This window comes from Triticum aestivum, chromosome 1A (assembly GCF_018294505.1).
Source record: "Triticum aestivum cultivar Chinese Spring chromosome 1A, IWGSC CS RefSeq v2.1, whole genome shotgun sequence".
In the NCBI taxonomy this organism is placed as follows: domain Eukaryota; kingdom Viridiplantae; phylum Streptophyta; class Magnoliopsida; order Poales; family Poaceae; genus Triticum; species Triticum aestivum.
Genome location: NC_057794.1, coordinates 277,573,703 through 277,598,613, shown reverse-complemented (window position 1 = coordinate 277,598,613; position 24,911 = coordinate 277,573,703). Strand labels below are relative to the sequence as shown.

At 48.3% G+C, this 24,911-nt stretch overlaps 1 long non-coding RNA gene across 1 annotated transcript; it reads right to left on the bottom strand.

Annotated features, from left to right (window-relative positions):
* Positions 1-21,107: 21,107 nt before the first annotated feature.
* Positions 21,108-24,493, bottom strand: LOC123045813 (uncharacterized). Its single transcript, XR_006421589.1, has 3 exons — positions 23,105-24,493; positions 21,672-23,014; positions 21,108-21,567 (listed from the first exon to the last, which is right to left on the bottom strand). It is a non-coding gene; the product is annotated as an uncharacterized lncRNA (long non-coding RNA).
* Positions 24,494-24,911: the final 418 nt, after the last annotated feature.

The window sequence follows — 24,911 nt, the reverse complement described above, 5'->3', positions numbered from 1 at the left end:
GCGCGTGGGGGCGGCGGGGTGGTGGGTCGACGGGGCAAGCGGCGGCGGGTGGCGAGGGCGGCGGCTGGCGGCGGGCATCGGGGAGGAGAGAGGGAGAGAAACAGAGAGAAGGGGCGGGGTGGGGCTCGGCCGTTAGTTAGGAAGAATCTTTGCCGTCCGCCCATCCTTTGTCGTCCGCTTTGTTTCCTCTTTGCCGTCTGGTTTTCCTCAATCAACTCGTTTAGTGGGGTCAGCTCTCTCTTTGCCGTCAGCTAGCGAACGGCAAAGAACAGGCTGATGGAAAAGACGTTCTTTGCCGTCTGTCAGTTCTTTGCCGTCCGTTTTCCTTAAGCTGGCGGAAAAGACCTTCTTTGCCGTTCGCCAGCGGACGGTAAAGAACTGGCAAACGGCAAATAAGCTAATTCTAGTAGTGCATCACTATAAGCCTTGCAAGAAATGTGACTAATGAGTTAATTACGGGATGATGCATTAGGGAACGAGTAAAGAGACTTTTCGGTAGCGAGATTGAACTAGGAATGAGGATACCAATGATCGAATCTCGGGCAAGTAACATAGCGATGACAAAAGGAATGACACATGTTGTTATTACGGTTTGACCGATAAAGATCTTCATAGAATATGTAGGAACCAATATGAGCATCTAGGTTCCCTTATTGGTTATTGATCGGAGATGTGTCTCGGTCATGTCTACATAGTTCTCAAACCCATAGGGTCCACACGCTTAACATTCAATGACGATTTGTATTATGAGTTATGTGTTTTGGTGACCGAAGATCGTTCAGAGTCCCGGAAGAGATCACGGACGTGACGAGGAGTCTCAAAATGGTTGAGAGGTAAAGATTGATATATTGGACGATAGTATTTGGACACCGGAATGGTTTCGGGACGTTTCGGGTATTTATCGAAGTACCGAGGGGTTACAGGAACCCCCGAGGAAAGTAATGGGCCTACATGAGCCATAGGAGAGAGGGGAGGCAGCCCACAATGGGTGGTCACGCCCCCTCCCATAGGGGGTCCAAATTGGACTAGGGGAGGGGGCACGCCCCCTTTCCTTCTCCTCTTCACTCTCCCTTCCCTCTTTCCCCTTCCCTTCCCTCTTTCCCCCTCCATGAGAAGGAAAAAGGGGGGCGAATCCTACTAGGACTGGAGTCCTAGTAGGACTCCCCTCTCCTTGGCGCGCCCCTGGTGGCCGGCCTTCTCCTCTCCCTCCTTTATATACATGGGCAGGGAACCCCTTGGAGACACACCAATTGTTCCAAGCCGTGTGTGGCGTCTCTCTCCATGGTTTACTCCTCCGGTCATATTCACGTAGTGCTTAGGCGAAGCCCTGCGCGGGTCACATCACCATCACCGTCACCACGCTGTCGTGCTGACGAAATTCTCCATCGACCTTCTGCTGGATCAAGAGTTCGAGGGACGTCATCGAGCTGAACGTGTGCTGAACTCGGAGGTGCCGTACGTTCGGTACTTGATCGGTTGGATCACGAAGACGTTCGACTACATCAACCGCGTTAACCTAACGCTTTTGCTTTCGGTCTATGAGGGTACGTGGACACACTCTCCCCCTCTCGTTGTTATGCATCTCCTAGATAGATCTTGCATGATCGTAGGATTTTTTTTGAAATTACATGCTACGTTCCCCAACACATATTCACATAGAAGTTATATTGTCATAGATCCTTCAACATGCGGTGCTTGCCCCCCATCTTTGCTAGCCAAAAATTCTGCACCAAGTAGAGATACTTCTTGTGCATCCAAAAACCCTTAAACCCAAATCTTATTCTCAAGAGTCCACCATACCTACCTAAGGATTGAGTAAAATCCTTCAAATAAGTTGTCATCGGTGCAATAAGGCAATAAAAATTGCTTCTAAAAGTGTTAGATCATTTATTTTAAGAGAAAATTGAGCGTTCTACAAACTTGTGATAGCAAATAATAAAAGCGACATACTGCATAATAAAGGTTGCTATCATAGGGGGCAATATAACATGACATTCTCTTGCACTAAGGGGTTGAGCATACAAACAAAAAGTGCATGGCAACCTCTGCTTCCCTCTGCGAAGGGCCTATCTTTTACTTTCATGTATTTAATTTTATGCAAAGAGTCAAGTTTTCTTTCTCTTTTCCTTTTTATTTTCTCTTTTGGCAAGCATCATGTGGTGAGGAAATATCTAGGCACATATATCTAGTTGGATGTGGGTAGCATGAGTTATTATTGTTGACATCACCCTTGAGGTGAATACGTTGGGAGGCGAAATTATAAGCCCATATCTTTCTATGTGTCCGGTTGAAACATTTTGCTCATTTGTATGCGGTGAGTATTAGCAATCATAGAAGACCACATGACAGTTGAGTACGTGGACTTGCCTAAAGGCTCCGATACGTGACCCTTCCTGAAAAGATGATGAATTGCAGTTGCAAAGTTGAATGAGAATATAGTTTGTTGGTTTCCAATAGAGTTTATGCTTTATACTTCGATAGTGTGATGAATTGTTACTTATTCATGAGAAGTATATGATAAAAGTTTTATGTTTAAGTTTTTTGTTGTTATAATAATTCACATGATGCTTCCATGTCCGTATTTCATTTTTATCGACACCTCTCTCTCTCTCTCTCTCTCTAAGCATGTGGACATGTTTTTCGATTTTGGTTTTCGCTTGAGGACAAGCGAGGTCTAAGCTTGGGGGAGTTGATACGTCCATTTTGCATCATGTTTACCTACTGTTATTGCCGGGGCGCTGATCCACGGGCACCTATAGGACCGGCGGACCTGGTCCCTTTCGGTTCGGCGGGGGCGGAGGTCGCGCAAAGAGCAGATCAAGGCGAAGCACGCGAGCGATTTACCCAGGTTCGGGCCGCACGGATGCGTAAACCCCTACTCCTGCTTTGTGGTTTGGTATTGATTTCTAGCTCGGGAGCGCGGAGTGCTACAGTACACACCGGCGGCTAGCAAGACCGAGCGTGAGTGTTCGAACTGGCTCTCCCCCCCTACGTTGCACAAGGGCCTCCTTTTATATGCTCAAGGGGTTACCCACAGGTGGCAATGGAGGTAAAGGGCAAAAATGGAAAGGTGCTGTGGTAGGCACAGCTACCTGCTACAGTGTATCATACCTAACCCTGACGGCAGGGGACAAGGGCATTAATTGCCCGTCTGTGTCGCCTAAACAGTACCGAAAGGGACCGCTATGGACGCCATCGTTTGCCACGATGGTTATCTTGTCAGCGCCTGCTTGCCACCTCGCACCCCTAGCTGCATGGCCTCCTGCCACGTGTGCTTGGGAGGGTCCTAGAGCGACACGTTGGCGGGTGTGCTGGAGCGCGGGCACGGAGTGGGGGTTTCCCGCGGCAAGCTCCTTGCCGCGGTCGTCGTCTTGTCGTGTTCGGGAGCTTGTCGCTCACCGGGCCTTGTCGGGACGCGTGGCGCGTCGCGGCAAGTTTCTTGAAATGCCTTGAGTGGCCTTCCCGGCAAGCTCCTCTTGCCGGGGTTTTGTCTTCTTGACTTGGACAATTTGTTCTTGAATGGCTCCAAAGGAACCACTGAGGATCTTGGCGGTCACCCGGCAAGCCTTGCCGCGGGATGCTGCGACTGCCCGTGCACAAGTTCGGGATACTAGGGTACCCCTGCTCTAGTACACCGACATGAGCCCCCGGGCCTGGGCCATACACGGTGCCGAGTGCTGTTGGGCCAGGCCCAAAACAATGCACGGGCACGCGCGGCCTAGGTCACGTTGTATCTCTCCGCTTCCACCGCGCACGTCCAGAACGGCACGCGTTGAATGCGGCGTCGTGGGCGACACCGTGGGTGGTTATTTTATTCGGAAATGCGGAACGTCCGCCCCCTCCCCCTTTATAAGCAGAGGAAATGGTGGCAGTTCGCACCTTCGCCCGTTGCTGTTTCCAATCTCAGAAACCTCCGCCGCTCCCTCGCCTTCTCAGAGCAGAGAGAGAGAGAGAGCAGCGCCCCACCCCCCATTGCCGCCAGCATCACCAACGCCGTCGGCCTCCTCCACTGCTTCCGCCATGGCTCCGAAAGCCGACAAGGGGAAGGCCGTGAAGTCGACCGAGGCGCAGCGGCTCGCGGCGCTGTGGAAGGAGCGGGCAGTTCCCCCCCCCCCCAAGCTTGCCGCGAAGGAGCTGAGGGAGAAGTACTACCTCTTCTGGTCGGCGGAGACGCGCGCGCATCCGCGCACAAAGGTACTCACCGCCATTGCTTGGAAGGAAGCTCCGAACGGATACCCCTTTTTTGCTCTGTTCTTTTACTGCGGGCTCTGTCCGCCCTTCTCAGATTTCTTCTGTGACATCATGAACACCTATGGATTCCATCTCCTTGACTTCACCCCCAACGCCGTCCTGACAATGGCAGTTTTCGCACACCTTTGTGAAAACTTTTTCGGAGTCCTTCCCAACGTAGCCCACTTCCGCCACTTCTTCATACCCCGAGTAGAGAGAGGAGAGCCTCTATCCGGTGGGATTGCCTGGATCTCAAGGGCCGGCAAGAAGGAGACCTATCTGGAGGGAGAGTTCCACGGCAAGTGGGAGGAGTGGAGAGCGGATTGGTGCTGGATTGACGAAGAGGATCCGCAGCCATTCACCACCCGGCGCAAAACCCCAGTAGCACGCGGCAGCGATTGGAGCGATATGGCCCCGGAAGACGACAGGCTAAGAATTGCCGTCACCAGGATCCTGCGCCTTAGGCTTGCCGGGCTTACTGTTGGCGCTGTTGGGGCAGACTTCCTTCGCCGCTGCATCGCCCCCCTGCAGGAACGGGGGAGGCCCACTTGGGAGTTCAAGAACGCGGCAGACATCATGAGGCTGCGGCCAGGCCTCAATTACAACTTCACGGTCCTGGAGCTCAACGCGATGCTGCAGGAGCTATTCAAATATGACCCCCAGCATCCCGAGGTGTTCAGGTTGCCGGGGGGCGTCGTGCCTTTGTGCAACAATTCCGCGCTCGACCGCATCCGTGCAATGATGCCGAAGTGTGACTCGCACGGGATCGTGCCAACTTGGCAGGAGCCTGCAGACGAGGTCGTGCAGCAATTCTTCGACGACTTGGTGGAAGTGCCAATCCGCCTCGACGAGAAGGACGGCCTCACCCGCGACACCATGGATGCGAAGATGGCGCTCATCGCCACTAGGCTGGAGGAGGTTGCGGCAGCCGTAGCCACGGGCGAGTTCGGGTTCACTGCGGAGGAGGCCGATGCAGCGGAAGCGGCAAGCCGTGCCGAGCGAGGGGAGCCTGCCGGCAAGAAGGGGCTTGCCGGGCAAGACACCGAGCCGAGCGAGCACGCCAAGGACACGAGCGGCTCGTTGCAAATCGACTCTTCTTCCACCTCGTCTTCAGACAGCCCACCAGAAGCAGAGCCTCCACCCCAACCAAGAAGGCGCCTCCGCAAGGTTGGTGATGTGGCGGAGCGGCAAGCGGGCCAACAGTCGCCACACCGCGTGACACGCTCGACCACGGCAAACACCGTTGCCGCGGGAGCGCCTCATGCTACGACGGCAACTGGGGCGGAGTCTAGCCGGACCACCGCTTCAGTCCCTGCCGCTACTCGCGCCGCGCCAACAGCCGGAGCGGGGTCGTCTCAGACCACCGCCACTGCTCCCGCCAAGTGGCCAAGGGAAGTTTCTCCTCCGCCTCCTCGCGCCGGGCGCGCGCCGGGCTTCGACTTCTCTGCGTTAAGCTCCAACGAGGAAGAAGAAGAAGAGTAAGCTTCTCTTGTTGTACTTGCATTTCTTCAACTCTTGCTGTTGGTCTTGTTTCTCACATGCTTTTCCCTGAATCTGTTCCTCTTTAGGACTCTGGCCCAGAGAGCGGCAAAGAGAGCTAAGGCCCCGGCGGTCATCATCGAGGACGAGCCCACTGCGACAACAGGTGGCGCGCCCGAGACAACCTTGCCGGAGCTGGCGACGTTCCTCCATGGCAGCCCCCAGCGTAAGTGTGCGAATTATTTTCCGTGGCGAGGCGCGCATGGGTACTTATCTTTGCTGATATCTGCTTGTTGACTTGTGCAGGAGCCGAGCAGCCCCACCAAGAGCCAAGGGAGAATCCCCCGACAAGGGAGAATTATCCGGCAAGGGAAGGCTTCCCGGTGAGGGAGAAGTCTCCGGCAAGGGAGGGTTCTCCGGCGAGGGACAGCGCCAGCGGCCCCCCGACGACGGAGACCACGACCGCAGAGCCTGGTGCAGGTACTCCCCTTGCTTCAAAAACTTCTCTTGGATCCTTCTTTTCTTGATCTTTATGAGTTTCTGCTGGATTCTGTTTGACTCTTCTCCCCTTTTCCGGCCGTCAGATCCATCCGCTGCGGAGGAGATGGAGACAGAGGTCGCCGCCGACGAAGCTGTCGTGCTGGAGACGCCACCGGCGCAGAGGCCGCCAAGGCTGACGCCGCAGCAACTGGCGAGGAATCTGGCGATCGTACTGACGGCCCAGAGGCCGCAGGAGCGCCAGGCGCTACGCCGACCGCCGACCCGTCCGCCGAAGCCGCAGCGCCAAGTTCCAAGGATCCCCAGCCGGGCGTTTATTTGAAGGCCGGTGACGACGTCTTCATCAATCTTCCCTGGGCATCAAGCTCCAGAGCGCCGGTCGAGGGGGAGATCTTCGACGGAGAAGTGCTCGCCTCCGCGGGGCTGAAGCTGGTCGACGCGCCAAGCAGCAGCAACGAGCCCGAAGAAGAGCGACTGCTGCGCAGGTTGATGTCGCTCTACCGCGTGCGACAAGCCAAGCTGGAGTCCCGCGAGGCGCTTGTCGCGAAGGCGGGAGCAGACATTGAAAAGCGCGCGGAAGAGCTCGGGGGTTTCCATCGGGAAGCCCTCTGGTCCCTGGTGGAGGAGCGGGAGCAGCTCGCTGAAGCGCGGAAGGTCTTCCTCCTCGAGAAGGCTGAAGCCGAAGAACGCCAGCGACTTGGCACTGTGAAGCTAGCTGCGGAAGAGGGCGAGCTGGCGCAGCGGAAGGTCGATCTCGACGCCCACGAGGAGGAGCTTGCCTCGCGCGAGGAGAAGCTTGGCGGAGCCCTCAAGCGAGCGGAGGACGCTGCCGCCGCCGCCGAGACCGCCAAGGAGGAGTTGAAGACGAAGGTGGCGCGGCTGGAGGCCGATCTCTCCGAGAAGGGCAAGGAGCTCAGTGTCGCCAAGGCCTCCAACGTGGATCTTGAGTTGAAGCTAACCACTTTGACCAAGACTCTGGACAGCGCCAAGAAGCGGGAGGCGGCCTTGAAAGAGGAAATCAAGGCCGACAAGGCACTGCTGGAGAGCGCTGCCACCACCCAGAACACCTTCAGGGAGACTGTGACGCTCTGGACGGAGAGTCTGGTGAACGCCGCCACAGATATCGACAAGGAGCTGGCGCAGCTGGGGATGGGAGATCTTGGGTATCCCTCCGACGACAACCACCAGCCCAGCGCCAAGCTCGTCCTGTTCTTCAAGGGCGTGGCGACAGCCCTTCAGCGACTCCGAGAGAGGATCCCCAAGCAACTAGCTGACGAGTCACGCGAGATCTGCGCAGGAGCCCTCGAGAAAGTGTTGATGAAGGTGGCCTTCCGCAATCCGGGCCTCCGCCTCACCAACATCCTCGGGTCCTTGCCGCCAGAAGCTGATCTGGAGGAGCTCAAGGCCCTTGTCGCACCCATTGTGGACAAGGTGAGCGGGATCAAGCGGGTCGAAGGAGATCGCGTAGATTAGGCCGCCCATTTCTTCTTTTCTTGTCACTGCCCATCATGTCATGAAAACAATCTGTTAGAGCTGCGACAAGCTATTTTTGTGATGTAGCTTGATTCTGGGCAATGATTGCAACGTTACTCCCTTTACTTGATTCCTCCCTTTGTATGTTTTTGCCCTACGCTTTTAGGGAACTTGCCGGTGCAGGCACCTGAGCCGCGAGCGCTGAGTGCGGAACGTCAGCAGCCTGCTGGCGGTGCCGCTACCGGCAAGAAACCTTGTCGCAACTAGTTGCAGCTCACTTAAGTTGTTGAGCGAACTCGAAACAAAGTAAGGGCGCTAGCGGCTCACTTAAGTTGCTGAGCGGACTCGAAGCAAAGTAAGGGCGCTAGCGGCTCACTTAAGTTGTTGAGCGGACTCGAAGCAAAGTAAGGGCGTAACAGCTCACTTAAGTTGTCGAGCGGACTCGAAACAAAGTAAGGGCGCATCTAGCTACGAGTTGGTTCCTCCATGCATAGGTTTCCCATACAAAGTGTGGTCGTTCAAGGGAGATAACTTAAAAAATTTAAAAAATTTGATTTCTCAAACTTTGGCAACTTAGCTTTTCTGTTGTTTGCTTCCCGGCAAGGCGAAACTTTCTTGAACGACGCATGGCCCATACCATCCATCGTCTTCTCCTTTCCCCCCCGGCAAACTTGTGGGCGGGGGGAACCTTGCTTTCAAAAGGAAGAAGAGACAATACAGATATGGAGCTTTATGGCTCGTTATTGCTTACCGTGGAGTAGGTGCTGCACAAAGTGTCAGATCATATATGCCAGAAAATAGAAGGCATAAAATTGACAAAATGTGCGGAGCACATGAGTTTTACTTATGCACGGGATCTGCGTCCGGCTTTGTACAAAGGATCACATGCAACAGCGGCAAGACTTGTACAAGAGGTGGTTGCCAGAACAGGTTCCGACAACCGTGCCTTACGGGTAAAACTTACGAAGGTGCTCAATGTTCCAGGAGTTGCTCACTGGAATGCCATCTTCGGTCTCAAGGCGGACAGCGCCAGGCCTAGTGACTCGTTTCACCCGGTAAGGGCCTTCCCACCTTGTCGCAACTAGTTGCAGCTCACTTAAATTGCTGAGCGGATTCGAAACAAAGTAAGGGCGCTAGCGGCTCACTTAAGTTGTTGAGCGGACTCGAAACAAAGTAAGGGCGCTGGTAGCTCACTTAAGTTGTTGAACCGACTCGAAGCAAAGTAAGGGCGCAACTAGCTACGAGTTGGTTCCTCCGCGCACGGGTTCCCCCTACCTGGCGCGCCAGAGATGCCGGGGCGCTGATCCACGGGCACCTATGGGACCGGCGGACCGGGTCCCTTTCGGTTCGGTGGGGGCGGAGGTCGCGCAAAGAGCAGATCGAGGCGAAGCACGCGAGCGATTTACCCAGGTTCGGGCCGCACGGATGCATAAAACCCTACTCCTGCTTTGTGGTTTGGTATTGATTTCTAGCTCGGGAGCGCGGAGTGCTACAGTACACACCGGTGGCTAGCAAAACCCTACTCCCCCCTACGTTGCACACGGGCCTCCTTTTATATGCTCAAGGGGTTACCCACAGGTGGCAACGGAGGTAAAGGGCAAAAATGGAAAGGTGCTGTGGTAGGCACAGCTACCTGCTACAGTGTATCATACCTAACCCTGACGGCAGGGGACAAGGGCATTAATTGCCCGTCTGTGTCGCCTAAACAGTACCGAAAGGGACCGCTATGGACGCCACCGTTTGCCACGATGGTTATCTTGTCAGCGCCTGCTTGCCACCTCGCACCCCTAGCTGCACGGCCTCCTGCCACGTGTGCTTGGGAGGGTCCTAGAGCGACACATTGGCGGGTGTGCTGGAGCGCAGGCACGGAGTGGGGGTTTCCCGCGGCAAGCTCCTTGCCGCGGTCGTCGTGTTGTCGTGTTCGGGAGCTTGTCGCTCACCGGGCCTTGCCGGGACGCGTGGCGCGTCGCGGAAAGTTTCTTGAAATGCCTTGAGTGGCCTTCCCGGCAAGCTCCTCTTGCCGGGGTTTTGTCTTCTTGACTTGGACACTTTGTTCTTGAATGGCTCCAAAGGAACCACTGAGGATCTTGGCGGTCACCCGGCAAGCCTTGCCGCGGGATGCTGCGACTGCCCGTACACAAGTTCGGGATACTAGGGTACCCCTGCTCTAGTACACCGACAGTTATTTATAATGTTTTTATGCATAATAATGCTTTTTGGAGTAATTCTAATGCCTTTTCTCTCATAATTTGCAAGGTTCACACAAAGAGGGAGAATTCCGGCAGCTAGAAATATGGACCTGGAAAAGCTACGTCAGGCCACCTATTCTGCAAAATTCCAAATAAGTTGAAACTTCACGAGGAATTTTTATGGAATAAATAAGAAATACTGGAGAAAATAACTACCAGAGGGGGGACACCTGGTGAGCACAAGACACCAGGGCGTGCCTGGCCCCCCAGGCACGCCCTGGTGGGTTGTTGAAAGTTCAACTATCCCTGGGTGGTTTTGGTAATTCCTAACAACATATAGCTCATTGAGCTAACATTATTCCAAGATTAATATTTCAGGAAAAGCTCAATGAATGGCATGGCATGGATGAGGAAAGTGGATCCCTCAAAATTCTAAGGACAAAAAGTTTGGCTCAAGCGTGAAGCTCAAGACTCTACATTTTATATTTTAGTGATCCAAGATCACATTGAGTCTATAGGAAAAGCCAATACTATCAAGGAGGGATGAGGTGTTGCTTAATGGCTTGCTTGCTCAAAGTGCTTAGTGATATGCTCCAAAATCCTCAACTACTCTCCCACATCCACATATGACCTAAACCAAAAGTCAAACTCGGCCCCACCGATTCTTTCTATCCGGCGCCACCGAGTTTCAAATGTCATAGCCACTGCCACAAACCCTAGGCAAATCGGTCTCACCGATAGGGATCTCGGTCTCACCGAGATGGGATTGTAATCTCTCTGTTTCCCTTCGTAACGTTTCGGTCTTACCGAGATGAGCGATCGGTCCCACCGAGATTGCAATGTAAACTCTCTGTTTCCCTTTTGTAACATTTCGGTCTCTCCGAGATGAGCGAATCGGTCCCACCAAGTTTACCTGACCAACTCTCTGGTTAGCTTATTACCAAAATCGGTCCCACCGAGTTTGTGTAATCGGTCACACCGAGATTACGTTATGCCCTAACCCTAACCATATCGGTCCTACCAAGTTGCATCTCAGTCCCACCGAAAATCCTAACAGTCACTAGGTTTGCTGAATCGGTCCGACCGAGTTTAACCATTCGGTCCCACCGAGTTTGGCAAATTGTGTGTAACGGTTAGATTTTGTGTGGAGGCTATATATACCCCTCCACCCACTCTTCATTCATGGAGAAAGCCATCACAACATACCTACACTTCCAATACACATTTTCTGAGAGAGAACCACCTACACTTGTGTTGAGGTCAAGATATTCCATTCCAACCATATGAATCTTGATCTCTAGCCTTCCCAAGTTGCTTTCCACTCAAATCTTCTTTCCACCAAATCCAAATCCTGTGAGAGAGAGTTGAGTGTTGGGGAGACTATCATTTGATGCACAAGAGCAAGGAGTTCATCATCAACACACCATTTGCTACTTCTTGGAGAGTGGTGTCTCCTAGATTGGCTAGGTGTCACTTGGGATCCTCCTACAAGATTGTGGAGTTGAGCCAAGGAGTTTGTAAGGGCAAGGAGATCGCCTACTTCGTGAAGATCTACCGCTAGTGAGGCAAGTCCTTCGTGGGCGACGGCCGTGATGGGATAGACAAGGTTGCTTCTTCGTGGACCCTTCGTGGGTGGAGCCCTCCGTGGACTCGCGCAACTGTTACCCTCCGTGGGTTGAAGTCTCCATCAACGTGGGTGTACGATAGCACCACCTATCGGAACCACGACAAAAACATCCGTGTCTCCAATTGCGTTTGAATCCTCCAAACCCTTCCCTTTACATTCTTGCAAGTTGCATGCTTTACTTTCCGCTGCTCATATACTCTTTTGCATGCTTGCTTGAATTGTCTGGAGATTGCTTGACTTGTGCTAAGATAGCTAAAATCTGCCAAGAACTAAAATTGGGAAAAGTCTAGATTTTTACTTGGTCAAGTAGTCTAATCACCCCCCTCCAGACATACTTTCGATCCTACAAGTGGTATCAGAGCTTTTGTCTCCATTTGCTTTGATTTCCATAGCTTATGCGGTCATAGCCTTGGTTTCACAACCTAGGAGAGTATGGCGTCTAGCGAGGGAAATTATCACTGTAGAGGTCCTTACTTTGATGGTACTAATTTTGCTAGTTGGAAGCATAAGATGAAAATGCATATTCTTGGACATAACCCCGCCATTTGGGCTATTGTGTGTGTTGGCATGCAAGGTGAATTATTTGATGGGAGAGAACCGAATCGTGAAGCTACCGCGGATGAGTTGAAAATGTTGTAATACAATGGTCAAGCTTGTGATACCATCTTCAATGGATTGTGCCCCGAAGAATTCAAAAAAATCAGCCGTCTTGAGAATGCAAAGGAAATTTGGGATACCTTGATTGATATGCATGAAGGTACCAACTCCGTCAAGGAATCCAAATTGGATGTGCTTCAAAGTCAACTTGACAAGTTCAAAATGAAGGATGGTGAAGGTGTCGCTGAAATGTACTCTAGGCTTGCTCTTATCACAAATGAGATTGCCGGCTTAGGGAGTGAAGAGATGACCGATAGATTCATCATCAAGAAGATCCTAAGAGCCTTGGATGGAAAATATGATACCATGTGCACATTGATCCAAATGATGCCCAATTAGAAAGATCTCAACCCAACGGAAGTCATCGGAAGAACTGTTGCTCATGAGATGTCACTCAAGGATAAAGAGGAACTTCACAACAAATCAAGTGGTGCTTACAAAGCCTCATGTGAAGCCCCCACATCATCGAGTGAGAAACAAACCTTCAATGAAGAATTAAGCTTAATGGTGAAGAACTTCAACAAGTTCTACAAGAGTAGAAGCAAAGAGAGAAGCTCCAAGTCAAGGTCCTACAATGACAAAAGATCTTCTAGTCGAGAGCGAAACTGCTACAATTGTGGAAGGCCCGGACACTATTTCAATGAGTGTACGGCCCCCTACAAGAGAAGAGAAGATTCTCCCAAGAGAAGAAATAGAAGAGAAGAATCACCATCTAGAGAAAGAAGGAGTAGAGATGATAGTTATGAACGAAGACCCTCACAGAGAAGCAAGGATTCGGAAAGAAAGGACAAGTCATCAAGGAGCTACACAAAACAAAGACATCAAGCTCATGTTGGTGAATGGGTATCCGGCTCCGACTCCGACAACCACTCCAAGAGAAGCTATCACTCCGACTCCGAATATACTCAAGATGAAGGTGTTGCCGGTCTAGCACTTGTGACAACCAACTCCTATGACATATTTGACTCACCAAATGAAGGAGTTGGAACATGCTTCATGGCTAAAGGCCCAAAGGTATCACACCCCGAGTATGTTGATTTCAATAGTGATGAAGATGACTTGTTAGGTGATGATGATTTACTTGTTGACAACTCTAGTGATGAGTACTATGATGAAACGTCAATTAATCATGCTAATCAAGATAAAACGAATGACAATGATAAGGAGAAGATTGAGTCTCTAACTAAAGAACTAAACACTCTTAAGTTAGCTCATGAAACTATCTTAGGAGATCATCGAGAACTTTTAAGGACTCATGAGAAATTACGCTTTGAAGAGGTCAACCTTGAGCAAGAGCATGAGTTCTTAAAAGCAATCAATGATGATCTTTGTAAGAAAAGTTCTTCTTACATTGCCAAGCGTTTACTCTTATCCACTTACATGCCTCAAGTCAAGTCTAGTAACAAGAACAAGAAAGATTCTTCCTCTAGAAGTAACAATAATCATGCTAAATTCAACATTGTTGCTTCTGGTAGTTCTCTTGATTCCACTAATGATTCTCTTAGCCAAGTTACACTTGAGCAAGAAAATAGCTTATTGAAGGGAATTATAGAGAAAGGTGTTTACAAGAGCCTTGCCGGAAGTAAGAAATTCGAGGAAATTGTATGCATGCAAGGAAGGCACCGGAAGAATCAAGGTGTTGGTTTTGAACAAAAGTTCAATGCCAATGGAGTTGAGTGGGAAGAAGATCAATACCCCAAGATGAAGTTTGTTCCTCAACAAGAGAAGTATGATCCTACTTCTCTCAAAGGGACACAAGCTCAAGATGATCTTCCACCACATGACCACAAGCAAAAAGGCAAGGACAAGCTTCAAGAGGAAATTGATGCATTTGAAGAAGCTCCTAAGGCCTTGGTCAAGTGGGTTCCCAAGACTACTTCAAGTTCCACTTCATCAAGTACAACTACAACACCGAGGATTCCCATCAAGATGGTGTGGATCCCGAAGAAGAAGAACTAGAGAGTTCTTGAGGGTGACTCCGCCAACATACTTCACTCTTATCATCTTGGCAAGAACAAGTGCAATCAACTTCCACATCTTGCACTAGTTCAAGGAGTCACAAACCCTCTTGTTGGTAAGACAAGGGACAAGGTAACCTAAAAGCTTTCATAGACATCATCTTGTGTGTGCATCACTCTATGTCTATGGATATCCTTGTTTGTTCCTTGTGGGACTAACCCATGTAGGTATTGAAAGTGCAACTCACTCCAATGGATAGCTCCAAATGATCTACATCAACATTGAGCATCCACATATTCAACATCTACATGAAGTCATCATCGACAAAACCCAAGGTTAGTTCATCCCTCTTAGGGGGGATCTCACATCTAGGGGGAGCTTTACTCTAAGAATTGAGCTAAAACAACTCTAATGGTGTGAACACAACAATGCTTTATGTAAAAGTGGTAACCCCACTTGTGCTTAAACGATGAGTATGACCTATGATCAAATGTTCTCATTTGACTCCTAAGTCAATATACTCATATATAGATGACCTAGTCATCGCCAATTGTTTGATAGATGCTAGAATTGGTTGTGCATGCTTTGCCACATATTTCAATTGCCATTTTATTGTGTGAGCATGTTGATTGCATATTTCACTCATTCGAGGACATCCACTTGTTGTTTTGATTGATTGGTTTTCTTTTCTTTTGCCAAGTGGATGGACAAGAATGCCTAAGAACCCTCTCTAGCTATCTATGATTTTCTCGTCTCAAACTCTATTCATGCTACATCACAAAATTTGATCAAGTCAGATTCGAACCACTCTATGTGAGGAGCACTCGGAGTCCCCGATTCGTCATAGAATTAAACTTCCAAAACTTATTTGTGCTTTCCGGTCTGACCGATTTCTCCATTTCGGTCATACCGAGATCACTAAGTCGATCTAGGTTTTCAATCTCGGTGCTACCGATTTGAACCTTTCGGTCACACTGAGTTTCAGTAATTGCTTGCAGTTATGAATCTCGGTGCCACCGAGTTGTTCCACTCGGTCACACCGACAGGGTCGGGCTATATATACTCACGGGCAAAATTTTGGAAATTTCTCCGAAACCCCTTCGCCCGCGCATAGCTCGCTCTGCCTCCTGGGTCTCCCGATCGTCCTCCTCGTCGCCAGCCGCCTCCTGTCACTGGTCTCCGCCGCCGTCAACGGAATTCTTCCCCACCGTTGCCGCCGTAGCGAGTTCATCGCCGAACTAGGGTATGGACTCGATCACAGTGCTATCCCCATCCGATTCCTAGCACATTGTGTTCATTATGATTCTTACCACGATTGAAACGCTTCTATCCAGTCAAAACACTCCGTAGATTAGAGTTGAATTGAAAATTTAGGGTTAGGTTTCTGCCGAAACCATCTCGGACCATCCGAGTTGTGGAACTCGGTACCACCGATTCGGCTCAGGCCATTGCACATGTAATTTTCGGTCTGACCGAGAATTGCAAATCGGTGTGACCGAGTTCAGGACTTTGTGAAACCCTAGCAATCTCGGTGCCACCGAACTGTGACTCGGTCTGACCAAGTTCACTAGTTTAGGTTCCAACAGCTGCTTCGGTATCACCGAGTTTACAAATCGGTTGATCCGAAATGCTTTCTGTGGAAAACTAAAACTAAGTTTTTGACTCATTCTTTTGCAAAAACCTCTGCATTTTGTGATGCTCATCCACTCTATCTCATCTATATCTATTCACAGGGTCTGCTGTCAGTGTTTGCAATATGTCTGATCAGAGTGACAGCCAGAACAGGTCAGAGGAGCAGGTTCACCTGAGTGAGGGCACTAGTCCCTCTAGCAGTTCAGATGATGGTAGCAGGAGCACTCCCAGCAACTTGCCCAAAGCTGCCACCAGAACAAGGAAGAAGAAAACTTCAGAGTCTAAGGATGAAGACTATGTGGCCACTGAGGATGATGCCACATCAAAGAAGAAAGTGCTTAAGAAGGAATATGGCATAGCTGCTTCAACCAAGCCAGGTCTGAAGACCAAGAGGTCAGCAGGGAGGCAGCCAATGTCTAAAGCCAGAGCCTCCTCTTAAGCATCTTTGGAATCTCAACCCAAAGAGGTGGCTGCAGAAGGGAAGAAGAGGAAGGAGAGGATCAAAAAGACCACTGCTAGAGTGCTTGGGAGATCCTCAATCGTGAGAGATTCTGAAGAGGAAGAGGAAGAAGAGGTTGTTGCACCAGCACCCAAGGCACAGAAGCTTATGGGTGATGCTATCAGGACAGGGGTTGCTTCATCAAAGCCCAAAGAAGCACCCAAAGCAGCCTCCAAGCCCAAGAGTGCACCTAAGAGGAATACCAGGAGTATACCAGCTGCTGAGAAGAATAAAGCCCCAGTTCCTGAAGTTGCTGCTGATGAAGATGATGAAGGACAAGTCCTGAGGAAGCTCAAACCGAAGATTCCAGACCACAATGATGCTCATCATGTGGCTGAGAACATGAAGATCAGGAGAGACTCAGGGCTGAGGCTATGGAGAGAGACAGATCCATATGCTACCAGGAGAAGGACTGCTGTTGATTACAGGTTCCACACAAAGGAACAGCAGGACTTCTATGAGACAGTGTTGTTGGACAAAAAGCCTATAGTGTGTGAAATGAGGTGGGTCGACTGGAAGTATATCAAGGAAAATGAGGAACACTATCCTGGTGTGTTTGACAGCTTCAATGCTTGTGGAGTTGCAGACTTTGTTGGGCAGAAGCTCACAAAGTGGAATGAGGAGCTCATAATGCAATTCTACTCCACAGCACACTTCTATCTAGATGGCAGGATAGTATGGATGTCTGAAGGTACAAGGTACCACTCAACTATTGAGGAATGGGCAAATCTGATCAATGCTCCTAAGGAAGAAGAAGATGACTTGGATGTCTATGCCAAGAAGAAGATGGATCACAACTCTATGGCAAACATGTACAAGGAGATTCCTGAAGATGATCTTGAGACTCACCAGTTTGGGTAAGTAAAACACTTGCTTTCAGGGCTGCCTACAATCAATTGGATCCTTAGGCACACTCTCTTGCCAAAGTCTGGTGATCACAAAATGATCAGAGGCCATGCAATTAACTTGCTACATATATTTGATGTGCCGCAGAAGTTCAAGGTCATGAGCCTTATAGTTGAGATTATCAAGAGGACTGCAGCTGACCAGAAAAGAAGTTGTGGATATGCCCCACAGATCCAGGAGTTGATAAACTCAAAGATGGGCACAGGCACATACTTGTTGGATAAGGAACACTTGCCTATCTATCCTGACTTTGAGGACAATCAAGTTGTGATGAATGAGAATGAACCATCATCAGTACAAGCTCAAGAGAAGAAGGAGAAAGCAAAGAAAGAGAAGGTTGCCAAGATGCCAACTCAAGAGGAGGCATCTAAGTACTTTTTGAAAAGCAAGCAGGACCAGCTTGTTTATTTGATAGCATCAACTCTGAGGATTGAGAAGGGTTTGGCCACCCTAACTCAAAACCAGGAGAGCCTGGAAAGAATCGTGGAACAAAAATTATATGATTTAGATGTCAAAGTAACTGAGATTCAGTCTGTTGTGGAGCAGCTACAGGATGACATGCAGGAGAGGAAGGGCAAGACAACCACTGATGCATTTGCCAGAGTGCCTCGAGCTCAGAGATCTGCTGCAGTGCCTGTTCCAGACACTAGAGTCACTTCATCTGCACCAGCTACAACTCCAGCGCAACCAGCTCCAGCACCAACTCCATCAGCTCCATCTACTTCGACTGAAGCCTTCGTCCTTGGCGTTCTCCGGACACCACCACCTGAAGACCAAGCTTGAGAGACGTTTTAGTGCTATGCATTTTCTATGAACTTTTTGGTAACTTGTTGCCAAAGGGGGAGAAAAGTGTATAGATCATAGGCTTCGAGAGAGAGCGTTGCTATTCTCTCTTGCTTTGGTGGTTGAACTTTGTTTGTCTTTTGATTGCTTGAAATACTATGCTATTATCTGTGAGACATTGCTTATCATGTGGTTGATCATAAGCTACACTTATGCTTGTTAGATGATATTATCTTACTTATCCTTATATGATCATTCACTTTGCTTGGTGATGAGTGCATGTATTTAATTCTTATCATTTTGAGCGCTCCACCAAGATGTATGTGACATGGAAGAGTAACCCATGATCCTAACTCATTGTGCATTTGCAGTCCAAAGCAAATCTTAAGATATGCACAAATTTAGGGGGAGCTCTTGCTTTTCACATACTTCTCAAAGCGACAATATCTTTCACTCTTATTATCATTTGTTGAAGCTTTGATCTATATGTTGTCATCAATTACCAAAAAGGGGGAGATTGAAAGTGCAACTATCCCTGGGTGGTTTTGGTAATTCCTAACAACATATAGCTCATTGAGCTAACATTATTCCAAGATTAATATTTCAGGAAAAGCTCAATGAATGGCATGGCATGGATGAGGAAAGTGGATCCCTCAAAATTCTAAGGACAAAAAGTTTGGCTCAAGCGTGAATCTCAAGACTCTACATTTTATATTTTAGTGATCCAAGATCACATTGAGTCTATAGGAAAAGCCAATACTATCAAGGAGGGATGAGGTGTTGCTTAATGGCTTGCTTGCTCAAAGTGCTTAGTGATATGCTCCAAAATCCTCAACTACTCTCCCACATCCACATATGACCTAAACCAAAAGTCAAACTCGGCCCCACCGATTCTTTCTATCCGGCGCCACCGAGTTTCAAATGTCATAGCCACTGCCACAAACCCTAGGCAAATCGGTCTCACCGATAGGGATCTCGGTCTCACCGAGATGGGATTGTAATCTCTCTGTTTCCCTTCGTAATGTTTCAGTCTTACCGAGATGAGCGATCGGTCCCACCGAGATTGCAATGTAAACTCTCTGTTTCCCTTTTGTAACATTTCGGTCTCACCAAGATGAGCGAATCGGTCCCACCGAGTTTACCTGACCAACTCTCTGGTTAGCTTATTACCAAAATTGGTCCCACCGAGTTTGTGTAATCGGTCATACCGAGATTACGTTATGCCCTAACCCTAACCATATCGGTCCTACCGAGTTGCATCTCAGTCCCACCGAAAATCCTAACGGTCACTAGGTTTGCTGAATCGGTCCGACCGAGTTTAACCATTCGGTCCCACCGAGTTTGGCAAATTGTGTGTAACGGTTAGATTTTGTGTGGAGGCTATATATACCCCTCCACCCACTCTTCATTCATGGAGAAAGCCATCAGAACATACCTACACTTCCAATACACATTTTCTGAGAGAGAACCACCTACACTTGTGTTGAGGTCAAGATATTCCATTCCAACCATATGAATCTTGATCTCTAGCCTTCCCAAGTTGCTTTCCACTCAAACCTTCTTTCCACCAAATCCAAATCCTGTGAGAGAGAGTTGAGTGTTGGGGAGACTATCATTTGAAGCACAAGAGCAAGGAGTTCATCATCAACACACCATTTGTTACTTCTTGGAGAGTGGTGTCTCCTAGATTGGCTAGGTGTCACTTGGGAGCCTCTGACAAGATTGTGGAGTTGAACCAAGGAGTTTGTAAGGGCAAGGAGATCGCCTACTTCGTGAAGATCTACCGCTAGTGAGGCAAGTCCTTCGTGGGCGACGGCCGTGATGGAATAGAAAAGGTTGCTTCTTCGTGGACCCTTCATGGGTGGAGCCCTCCGTGGACTCGCGCAACCGCTACCCTCCGTGGGTTGAAGTCTCCATCAACGTGGATGTACGATAGCACCACCTATCGGAACCACGACAAAAACATCTGTGTCTCCAATTGCGTTTGAATCCTCCAAACCCTTCCCTTTACATTCTTGCAAGTTGCATGCTTTACTTTCCGCTGCTCATATACTCTTTTGCATGCTTGCTTGAATTGTCTGGAGATTGCTTGACTTGTGCTAAGATAGCTAAAATCTGCCAAGCACTAAAATTAGGAAAAGGCTAGATTTTTATTTGGTCAAGTAGTCTAATCACCGCCTCTCTAGACATACTTTCGATCCTACAGTTGTGCTCAGCCCAGCCCACCTCCGGTGCCCATCTTTCCGTATATAAGTCATTTTGACCTATAAAAAATAAGGAGAGGACTTTCAAGATGGAGTGCCTCCGTCTCGATGCAGAATTTGGGCAGGAGCACTTTTGCCCTCCGGCGGAGCGATTCCGCCGGGGGAACTTTCCTCCCGGAGGGGGAAATCATCGTCACCAACAACTCTCCCATCTTGGGGAGGGCAATCTCCATCAACATCTTCAACAACAGCATCTCATCTCAAACCCTAGTTCATCTCTTGTGTTCAATCTTTGTACCGGAACTATAGATTGGTGCTTGTGGGTGACTAGTAGTGTTGATTACATCTTATAGTTGATTACTATATAGTTTATTTGGTGGAAGATTATATGTTCATATCTAATATGCTATTTAATACCCCTCTGATCTTAAGCATGATTATCATTTGTGAGTAGTTACTTTTTGTTCTTGAGGTCATGGGAGAAATCTTGTTGCAAGTAATCATGTGAACTTGATATGTGTTCGATATTTTGATAGTATGTATGTTGTGATTCCCTTAGTGGTGTCATGTGAACGTCGACTACATGACACTTCACCATATTTGGGCTAAGGAAATGCATTGTGGAGTAGTAATTAGATGATGGGTTGCGAGAGTGATAGAAGCTTAAGCCCTAGTTTATGCGCTATTTCGTAAGGGACCGATTGGATCCAAAAGTTTAATGCTATGGTTATAATTTATTCTTAATACTTTTCTCGTAGTTGCGTATGCTTGCGATGAGGTTAATCATAAGTAGGAGGTCTGTTCAAGTAAGAACAACACCTAAACACCGGTCCACCCACACATCAAATTATCAAAGTAGCGAACATGAACCGAACCAACATGACGAAAGTGACAAGATGAAATTCCCGTGTACCCTCAAGAACGCTTTGCTTATTATAAGAGACCATTTTGGCCTGTCCTTTGCCTCAAAAGGATTGTGCTACCTTGCTACACTTTTGTTACTATTATTGTTACTTGCTCGTTACAAATTATCTTGCTACCAAACTACTCTGTTACTTACAATTTCAGCACTTGCAGGCATTACCTTGCTGAAAACCAATTGTCATTTCCTTCTGCTCCTCGTTGGGTTCAGCACTCTTACTTATCGAAAAGGCTACAATTGATCCCATATACTTGTGGGTCATCAGTGCACACTAATTAGACATCTTTTTAGATGGTCAGTACTGAAGCATTACTTTCTTTTGATGTATACTTACTTGCGGACATCTTTTTAGATGGTAAGTTCCTTCTGACTTGCGCATAGACATGGTGTCATTTATGTCAGAACAATGTACACGACAGCTGACCGAGTATTAAGTCTCCAGTAATAGGACTATAAGTAGTCGAGCAACTGACTGAGTATAATATTCAAACATCGCAGCCTTGGTTTGCCTATAAAAAGAAAGAGTAAAACATATATAAATGCCAATTGCATGATTTATTCCAAATTAATAATTACAAGATGCAACAATGGATATTAGTGGCGTAGATATAACCTTAGCGATGATGAAGATCCGTGCTCCTCTCCTCCATGCATGGAGGCGGGGCTCCTTGGAGCCGACGAGTGTGAGGGAGGAGCTCGCTGCTCCTCTCCTTTGTTTTTGGGGGTGAGACCGCGAGACAAACCAACACATTTTGCAGAGGGCCAACATTTCCCTACTTTTCTCATAGTGGTATTGAATAACGAGTGGAATTCATTCATGAAAAACATCAAACTGCCATCAAATGGTGTCCATATGTCATCATCTATTCCCCGAAGACAACGAAATTGGGTGACATGCAATCAAACAAGACAAGTTGGGTATAATTAATCAAAAGCACACACATGATTTCAATAAAGAATATATCGTTGTCTCTTCCCTTGAGCCATCAATTAATAGTACGAACTCATGGTAAATTTCAATCTGTTAAACAAATGCACATGTGTGAAGCACACAACAAGAGATTGATCTAGTATTGGCACTATCGAAGGTACATAGAAGAATTCTTAAATAGTCTTGTATGATTGGAGGTTATTCATTTTGTGGAAATCCATCAATCAGAAACTTATTATTTCCAATCACAAGCATGTTCTTTACTAATTAGCATGGCAATGATCTCAAAAGGCACAAGCTTTTCTTCATACATGAGATCCTTGATCATTGTACTAACTGAAAGAGGCTGGCATTAAAAATATATCAAGACAATTATTACAACGTAAGAGTTTATTTGAAGGAATTGAAAGTATACTGTTACATGCTCCATATCACATTTAACTTCTTCACGAAGAAGATCACCAGCACTCAGATGCGCAAACCCATACTGGTTCACAATCTTAGCATGCTAAGTAGCTTTGACACTGGCTCGCCCTACTGTACCAGCAATATAAGCAATGGATTGAACATCTCAAAGAGTTAAACATGAAACATCACAGGCATTACCTGTGTTGCCAAGCGAGTTCGAACAACATCCAATGGGTAAGTTACAGATACAGCTGTCACTCCCGCTAAACCATCACCAACTAAACGAACTGACACTAAGATAATAACTTCTTCATGACGAAGATCACTAGCACTCAGATGTGCAAACCCATACTGGTTCACAATCTTAGCATGCTAAGTAGCTTTGACACTGGCTCGCCCTCCTGTACTAGCAATATAAGCAATGGATTGCACATCTCAAAGAGTTAAACAGGACACATCACAAGCATTACCTATGTTGCCAAGCGAGTTCGAACAACACCCAATGGGTAAGTTAGGTAATTTACAGATGCAGCTGTCACTCCCGCTAAACCATCACCAACTAAACGTACTGACACTGACATAATTTGGATCGTCCAAGCCAGTCACCATTCAGAAAGCTGCAATGATTATTCAAAATTCATAAAACTATAACAAAAATATAGTCATGGCAAATCTTGCAAGTTAACACACTGAAATTCAGTGTTCACCTTTTTGTATCACTCATATGAATACAAGCTGATGGCGGAATAAGGCAATCGATACACATTTTCACAAGATTGCCTTCTAAGATTGCAGCATCTGAACTCATACCTGCCACCAGTTGAATCAGTATGTACAAAGCTCATATAACAAACTTTATCATCAACATATGGGTTATGTGACAAAAAAATACCGTACTCAAGAAAATTTTCAAGAGATTTTAAGAAAATTACTGTACATACAATAAATCCGTGTCCAAGGTTTAAGTTTGGACAGTGATTGTTCAATACATGCGCAGAGTGTTGTAAATTAACAACACCAATAATAATAGGTCATGACTGTCAATCCGGGATGTATTGTTTGGGGCAATCAGTTAAAAGCAAGGGGGAAAATATATTGCATCCAGGAAACCAAGTTGATATTATCAGTATCCAATTCCTTTGAAGAATCTATATATGTGTATTGTAAAGCAAGAAGGAGCACAAAACAACATCATGAAATAGAAGAAAATTCTTGTTTCACACAACCACACTAATTTCTACAACCCAAGGTTTGCCCCATGCTTTTTTACCTCCCAATTCCTTATCAGAGACCAGAACACATATAAAGGGGGATTCAAAGAAGAAGCACATCCGCTCCAAATTCCTTACTAGACATCAGAACACATTTAAAGGGGGATTCCTTTGTGGTCAAATCATGTCCTAGACACAGAATATCTGAAAATCAAATAGATGCTTAATTAGTCCTCGCCGTTGCTCCCAGCCCTCTGAAATTCCATCGCAGCTGCCAGCCCTCTGAAATTCCTACGCCCTCTGAGCTCCCAATCCGTTCGCATGAGAACGCGGGAGACAAAAGAAGGGGCGGAAATCCTACTACCTGGAAGAGGATGGTGAGGGACGAGGGGCGCGATGTAGGTCTTGCTCACGACGCCGGCGAAGCCGCCGGTGGCGAGGAGCGCGGTGGTGCCGATGTGGCGCTTCTGCTGCTCCTGGTAGCGGTACACTAATACGGAGCCGCGACTGTCGAGGGCCACGTCACCCACATGCGCCTTCGTCTACATCGGTGGGTGGGAAGGGGGGACCGGGGGGACGCACCAACAATGGCCGCGCCAGAGTGGACCAGCGAAGGGGTGTGAGCTCTGTCGCGCGGTTGATCGACCCTGGTGGAGATTGGGAGCCCTTTTTCTCGGCAGAGAGGCGGCGGCTTGGCTTGCGTAGAAGCTGATGGATCGCTTGTGGGAAGCAAGGAGCAGAGCCGTGGGCTAGTCGACGAGATCCTTTGTGGAGGCGGCGCAGGAACCCTAGCGGGCGCGAGTGTACCAGGAAAAGGGCCGCTCGTGTGAGTAGAGAAAGGGGAGCGGTTCGCTCATTTGGGTCGATTGTTTCGTCACGTGGGATGGGAGAAAACTGGCGGAGGAAGAAAAATCGGCATGAGAGAGGTGGTGGGGGAGGGGACTAAAAAAACCAGTCAAAAAAATTGAACGATAGTGATTAGGAGTAGAGAAACGGTGGAAGTTGAAGTCTCAAGTCCTATTATGACAAATTCCTTTATGAATTCCCAATCCCCCCTGGGATCTAGTTCGGCCGTTCTCCCTCCTAGGTCGTGTGGCTCCCTCAGGCCTAAACGTGGACCGAAAGTGGGTTGTAATTTAATTGCGCGAGCCGAGTCTTGAACTCAAGACCTCTTGGCTCCGATACCATGTAGAAGTGCACGCTCTAGCCAATGCAACCAAAAGACCGATCTGATGGAAGAGACTAGTCAGCACATTATAGGTCAACAGTCTTCAACCGCCGATCGCCGCCGCTCCTCTGCTGC